Genomic DNA, 8,181 nt, shown 5'->3' with positions numbered 1-8,181 from the left:
CTTTGTGGCATGCCTGTCTTCTCTGGAAACTGTGGTTAGATGGATTCCCAGAATGGACCACACATCTCTTCAGCTCCTGAAAACTCACCTCCCCATGAGTCCATGGAAAAAATTGTCTTCCACAAAACCAGTCCCTGGTCCCAAAAAGTTTGAGAACCACTGCACTAGAAGACAGCCTACTAGTGGTTAAGTCTCAATGTGTCAGTGTATTTAACAGAGAGAACAGAGAATGTTGCTTCACTCCACAGGTGGTTCAGTGGAAGCCCTGCATGGACACCTATTTCACTTGATATACCTAGTCCCTACAGTCTGCAGAGTAGTGGCTGGAAATTAGGCTTGGCAGAATTGGTGGGGGCCAATGATTAAGCATTTGGCATGCCAGCCTAAGAAGTTGTCATCTATTTTGCAGAAAATAGAGGGGCTTGGCAGGATTTTAATCAGGAATGTGATGTGAAATATATATTTTCTGTGCATGTGTGTATCAGGTTTTAGGAAGGAATCTTAATTCAGTAGGATATAAATATAAAATAATTCTGACATTTCTTTAATTACTCATCTCCAAAGATGCTCCATTGAAAATCCCTTTCTGAAGTAGATTCCTTTAAGTGACCAAAGCTTAATTCATCTAGTTTTAAGATGCAGTCTTATATTCTAACTAAAGCCACACACACCCTATCATAAGCTTGTGGTGAGGGGAACTTGGAAAGAAAGGAAGATAATAGCTTCTGTTCTCTTGACTCCTCCCCCTTCTTGGCTTCTTCCTCCTCTCTTCTTCCTCCTCTTTCCCTTTCCCCTCCCCCTTCCTACTTTTTCTTGTTCTTGTTCTTCGTCTTCTTCCTTCTTTCTTTTTCTAACAGCTTAAAACACCACACATTTCCTATCTCACAACCTCTGTGGGTCAGAAGTCTGGGCATGGCTTAGCTGAGTCCTCAGCAAGGCTGCAATCAAAATGTTGGCCCAGGCTTGCTTCTCTTCTAGAGGTTCCATTGGCAATGGGTCCGTTTCCAAACTTACTTAGGTTATAGCAGAATTTATTTTCTTGTGCTGTGCTTGTAAAACTGAGTGCTCCAGCTTCCTGATAGCTCTCACTCTCGGCTCCTAAAGTTCACCCACAGCCTCTTGTCATATGACCCTCTTCATAAGCTTTTGTGGTTTTTTTGTTTGTTTGTTTGTTTTGACAGAGTCTTGCTCTGTTGCCCAGGCTGCTGGAACGCAGTGGCACCATCTCAGCTCACTGCAACCTCTGCCTTCCAGGTTCAGGAGATGCTCCTGCCTCAGTCTCCCAAGTACCTGGAATTACAGGTGCACACCACTATGCCCAGCTAATTTTTGTATTTTTTGTAATGGAGATGGGGTTTCCCCATGTTGGCCAGGCTGGTCTCAAACTCCTGACCTCAGGTGATCCACCCGCCTTGGCCTCCCAAAGTGCGGGGATTACAGGCGTGAGCCACCGTGCCTGGCCCATAAGCTCTCTTTCAACAAAAGCTTGCTTCTTCAAAGCCAGCAAGGGAGAGTGAGTCTACCAGCAAAATGGTGTCTTATATATGTGATATGACCACAGGCATGACATTCCATCATCTTGCCATATTCTTTTGGTTAGAAGCAAGTCAGAAGTCCCATCCATACTCAAGAGGAGGGGATTATATAAAGACAAGATTTTCAGGAGTTGGCGATCGCAGGGGCCACATTAAAGCCTGTTTGACACACAAGCTAACTCAGTCATGCTGTTTTTAGTTCTGTCTCTTATTAAATCTTTAGTCAAATTCAGATTTCTCCTCCTCCCATTCTCCTGAGAGTTTTAGATACACGGTGCTATGAATTGAGTTGTGTCCCCCCAAAATTCATATGTTGAATTCTTAACATGCAATAGCTCATAATGTGACTTTATTTGGAGATAGTTTCTTTAAATAGGTAATCAATTTAAAATGTCATTAGGGTGCAGCATAATCCAGTATGACTGGTGTCCTTATAAAAAAAAAAAAAGGAAAATTTAGAGACAGACAGGCACATAGGGAAAACATCATGTGAAAAATGAAGGCAGAGATCAGGGGTGATATTTTTAAAAGATAATAAGTATCAAAGATTGATAGAAAATCATCAGTAGCTAAGAAAGAGGCATGGGACAGATTCTCCCCCACAGCTCTCAAAAGGAATCAACCCTGCTGGCACCTTGATCTCAAACATCTAGGCTCCAGAACTGTGAGACAATAAATCTCTTGTTTAAGCCACTCAGTCTGTGGTGCTTTGCTATGACAGCCCTAGAAAATGAATGCACATGGTACTGGGAGAAGGAATCTGGGGCCATGTGACTTCTTTGGACTCCCCTGAGCTCTAGGCTTCCTGTCTTGTCTGTGGATGTTATCCCCTGTGTTGTGTCTACTGCTAATGTGTCAGGGCCCATCATGTTCCTTTGAATGTGGATGATCCACATCCTGTCTATTAACTGGGTCTCTATGTGTTGTCCAGGAAGCTTCTTTCAGCCTCTAGACTTCTCTGCCTCTTCAAGCATGGGAAGTAGTTGGATCAAATTTCCTCTTTAGAATGATCCCCCTGGTGAAGGAAGAGAATAGGTCATATGACAGCTAGACTAGAGCCAGGATAGATGGACTTTTGTGACCTCTATGCCCGCTTAGGGGATGCCACATCAGGTCCAAGGTGAGCCTGAGGCTAAGGCCAAGTTGGTCTTTGTGCCACCTTTATCTCCTTGTCAGAAAAGCTCTTCCTTCTTTTCTGCCACCCTTCCATCTACCAGTACTTACTAGTTACTAAATATCTGAATATCTGTTTCATTCCAAGAAGAACATAGATAGTAGAACTTGTGGGGCTCCAGGGAAATCCCTAGGCCCCGGAAAGAGAAGCTTGCAGTTAATAGCTTTCTGGGTGTCTTCTTACTGATTGGCTGAGAGTTAGATAAGCTAGAGCTTGAGTGAAGGGCTTTTATCCTTTTCCTCCACCTCCACAACATCTTATAGTATGGAATCAGCCAGCCTGCCTGTCCCAAGGCCTTTGATCTTGCCGCTCTCTCCATCTGAAACGTGGTTTCTCTGGATCTTTGTGTGGCTGGCTCCTTCTTATTCTCCAGGTCCTAGCTTCTACGTAACCTCCACAGAAGTGGTCATTCTAATGAAAACAAGACCCTCCTCCTGATAGTCTCTACCATGCCTCCCTGTTTATTTCCTCCAAAACTCCTTCCTCAATATTAACTACCAATTATTAATCACTAATTCATTACTAATTATTAATAATTTATTTATTGTTGATGATTGTTCTTATTGCCTCTCTCTGATTCTAAAATTCAAGTTCCATGCAAGTTCCACTGCCTATATTATTCTTGGAATAAAACAAATATTTAGTAAGTACTGGTAGATGGAAGGGAGGAAGAAAAGGAAGAGCTATTCTGACAGAGAAAGATGGCACAAAGAACCACTTGGTCTTAGTCTCAGACTCACCTTTGACCTGGTTGTGGTGTCCCCTAAGTGGGTACAGCAGTCACAAAAGTCCATCTGACCCTGCCCTAGTCTGGCTGTCATATGACCTATCCCCCACCCCCACTGGGAGTATCTTTCTAAAAAGGAAATCTGATCAAGCTACCTCCCTAACTAAAATCCCTTAGTGGCGTTCCAGCATGGCACATGACATAGCTTGGATTCTTGTCCCCATCCAAATCTCATGATAAAATGTAATCCCCAGTACTGGAGGTGGACCCTGGTGAGAGCACCATCCCTTTGGTGCTGTCCTCTCAAGAGTGAGTGAGATCTCACAAGACCTGGTTGTTTTAAAAGTGTGTGGCACCTCCTCCCACCCTTGCTCCTGCTTTCACCATGTGATGTGCCTGCTCCCCCTTTGCATTCCACCATGATTGTAAGTTTCCTGAGGCCTCCTCAGAAGCCAAGCAGATCTTAGCACCATGCTTCCTGTAAGCCCTGCAGAACCATGATCCAACTAAGCCTCTTTTCTTTATAAATTATCCAGTCCCAGGCATTTATTTATAGTAATGCAAGAACGAACTAACACAGCATGGAAGGCTCTTGATGATCTAGTGTATTACTTTCTTGTGGCTACTGTAATAAATTATCACAAACTTAGTGGCTTAAAACAATACAAATTTATTTATTCTCCTGCAGATCAGGCATCAGAAGTCCAAAATCAGTCTTCTGGGACAAAAATCCAGGTGTCAACAGGGCTGTGATACTTCTGAAGACTGCAGGGAGAATCCGTTTTCCAGCTTTTTTCATCCACCAGAGGCCACCTGTATTCCCTATCCCACAACCCTAGCCCCTTCCTCTATCTTTGAAGTGGACTATTTCATCCCCTGTTTCTATCATGACAGTGCCTTCTCTCATATTGACCCTCTTGCCTTATAAGATTCCTTGTGATTACACTGGGTCCACCTGCATAATCAAGGCTAATCTCTCCATCTGGAGATCTTAATATAATCACATCTACAAAGTCCCTTTGGCCACTGAAGTAACATATTTATATGTTTTCATTATTAGGATGTGGGACACTTTTGTCAGAGACAGGGATTTTTCAGCCTACCTTTTTTCTTCACCTTTGCCACCACTCTCAGCCTGTGGTCTCAATTGCCAGCCTTTACACTTGCTACCCCCATTGTCTGGGTAGTTCATACCAGTCCCTGAAAACTAGCCTCAGGCATTGCCTCTTCTGGGAATACATCCTCTTACAGGCCAGGATATGACTCATGGGTGCATTCCTAATAGCACTTCACTTATTTCTACTGTCACCACACTGATCTGTAATTACTTGATTTGTCTGACTCTTCTGGGGGCTTGTAAGCATTCTGGCACAGAGAACTATGACTTACTGGGGCTTACATCTCTTGCTAAACACAGTACCTAAAATTTAGTAGGCATTCCCTCATAAACATGAATGAATGAATCAAAGAATGAATAAACATTTAGGAAATGATGTTGTGTTGGTCAACTTCTTTCCTCATCACTGTTAAAGATAAAAGAATGCCAAGCCAGGTTGTTCAGACAGAAGCAAGCACCACATCCCTGAGAGAGGAGCACATCTGGGCAGCCATGTGTGAGAAGTCGGTTGCATTCCCTATACACAGTTGTCTTTGCAGCTGTACTCTTAACCACTGTAACCACAGAAGTGGGGAAACAATAGGGTGGGGTGAAGTGAAAAGAAAATTTTCCAAAACTTCATTTATCTAATAAATACAGATATTTAATTGTGTTTTTTCAGTTATTTAATTTTAGATTCATATGAAAGTCTACCCTAATTTCTGAATTTTAATGGCTTGTGGCATTTGTGTGGGCATTTGTGTGTAGCTTGCAATGACACAGCTGTTCAGACAAAGAAAGTGTGATGCACAAAACCTATGAGGTCCAAGGAACACATTCATGCTCCTCAAGACTCAGGTAAAAGTAGTGAAGCAAACAATATGCAAAGTCCCTGAGGATTGAAAAATAAGGCTTACATACTGAATTGTGCTGAAACACTTGAGTTCATCTGGAGGGCCTCTCAATGGTAAATTGTTAGAACCAATTTGCCTTTATCCTAAGTAAAGATTTTTCATCAAGAAGAGGTGGAAAACTTACAGAGACTGAAAAGGACCCTCTTTTTATGATAAATTAGTTCCTGCAAAGTATGAACTGCACTAGTCATTACACACAAACTATGCAGAATAATCAGAAAACATTTTATTATTAAGCTTATCCACTGATAGACTGAAATATTACTTTTAGAGCCTAAGAAAGCATTAATTTAATTAGAGCTTCAGTAAATGCTATAGTATCAGACTGATAAACCTGTTTGCTACATAATTATAAACTTTCATGAATTTCACAGTGTGAAGTTCAAGTGTGAAGTTGCCAGTGTAGAATTGAATGATGCTTAAAGCTTTATTTTCTCAAATAAAAAATTTTAATAAAATAAGAGCAGATAAGCTAGGGTCATGCTCAGTGGTGAAATTTTAAAAGTACTCCATTATATTGAAGGATAAGACAAAAGAAATTCTATTGTCACTTCATTTAACATGGTTCTAGAAATTCTAAGAAATTCAATTAAACAAGAAAACACAGTAAAAAGCATAAATATTGAATAGGAGAAAATTAAATCGTCATTATTGGCAGATAACATTATTGTACATATGGAAAACACAAGAGAATCAAGTAGAAAACACACTACAAGACACAGATACTTTATTAAGGTCTCCGCTTACAATATTCTCATGTTTATTTTTTTTAATTCTTATGGAATCTTTACAACTAAACTACTATTTGGTTGTGTCCTCAAATTAAAAAAAGATAGACATGTAATGTATCAAGTTGAAGATGTCACTTTCTAATCACACTCTTCAGGAATAGTCACATTTAATAACTGACATTTAGGCTTTCAGATGCTCTTCTGTGCATACACTATTATTCTAAATATCTTGCAGAGAAATAAATGTTGGAGAATAGCCTGCACAATTCCAGAGAAGAAAAGAATTGTGAAGCAACTAACCATACACGTGGTTTTAAAATTTGATTCAGCAGGAATTCACAGAACTACCAATGGTATAAAATAGAGAATCTGCAAGTCCAGATCTATGTAATTACAAAAAATTCATCCATTTCTAATCAGTAGGGTTAAAGTGGATTATTTAGCAAATAAGATTGGAATAACACACTAGCCATTTGCAAACAAAGAAGAAAGGTAACTGACTTCTTATTTCAAAATAAATTCCACATAACTCAAAGATATAAATAATTTTTAAAATAAAAACAAATGCTAGAATACATGGATCAATCATTTCATATTTTTTGGATGCAAAAAGCGTTTCTAGATAAAGCGTAAAATCTAAAAGCCATAAAAGGAAAAGATTGATAAGTTTGACTAGATAAAATTTAGAATGCTGGTAATTTCTTTACTAAATTTTAAAAAGTCACAACCAAAAGAAAGATAAAAATAAACTGGAGAAAGACAGTAACACTATGACAAGCAAACTTCTGTTATCCTTATAAGACCCCAGAGTCTTACAAGTCAGCAAGCAAAAGATGAAGAGCCCAAGAAGGAAATGAACAGAGCACATTAACGAAGGCTCACAGGAGAAATAAAACAAACTTTAAAAATAGGAAAATGTGCGTAATCTCATTCTGAATAAACAATCCTGATAAAATGAATGAGATAAATGCTTTGCCCATTAAATTGTGAAAATTATAAAGATCACTAAATTTCAGTGCTGAGAAGGGCATAGGAAAATGGGCTTTATCATATACTGTTAATAGGAATGTAAATTAGTACATACTTTTAAGAGGACAATTTGGAAATATATAACAAAAATTTTAATGTGTATACCTAGAAATTCTATGTATAAAATATCTATATATTATTTCTTGTAACTAAGAATTGTGAATCTAAATAAATTATAGTATATTCATACTATGGAATACTAACAAAGCCATTAAAAAATTCTTTTAATGTAAAAAAAAAAATTTCCTTCTTAGACTCTTCATCTTTTGCTTGCTGAATTATAACACTTCGGGTGTTAAGGATAACAGAACTTTGCTTGTCATAATGTTACTATGTTTTTCCAGTTTCTTTTTATCTTTTCTTTTTGTTGTGACTTTTTAAAATTTAGTAAAGAAGTTACCAGCATTCTAAAACTAGCACGGTAGTGCTACATATGCTGATAAAGAAAAATGTCTATGTTATTTTGTCAAAAGCTTCTAGCAAGACAAAACTCTCCAAAAGTCTCCATCTTTCTCTTACTCCTTCCCCCTATCATTTCCATGAAAAATCCGAAATGTGCAGTGTATCTATCAGCTATTGCTACATTGATGCTCAACAACAAATCATGCCAAAACTCAGCGGCTTTAAGCAACATTTATTCTCACAAATTGGGTTGAATGATCTAGATTGGGCTCTGCTGGGTGATTCTATGATATTACTAACAGCTAGGATGACTCAGGGATCTGAAACTGAAGGAAAGTTAGCTGGATTCAGCTGGGAATGCCTCTGTTCCATAAGTTTCCCGTCTTTCTCCAGAGACAAGCAGGCTAACCCAGCTGCCTCTTTTTACAGCAGGGGCATAAGAGGGCAAGCAGAAAAATGCAAGGCTGGCCTACCCATCAATTCCACTTCATTTTATTGGCAAAGAAGATCACATGACCAAACCCAGAATGAAAGAGTGAAGAAATATATTTCCCCTTGGGTAGAAACTTAAAA

This window comes from Pan paniscus, chromosome 4, assembly GCF_029289425.2.
Source record: "Pan paniscus chromosome 4, NHGRI_mPanPan1-v2.0_pri, whole genome shotgun sequence".
Taxonomy (NCBI): Eukaryota; Metazoa; Chordata; class Mammalia; order Primates; family Hominidae; genus Pan; species Pan paniscus.
The sequence above is the reverse complement of the archived record's forward strand: the minus strand, read 5'-3'. Positions refer to the sequence as shown.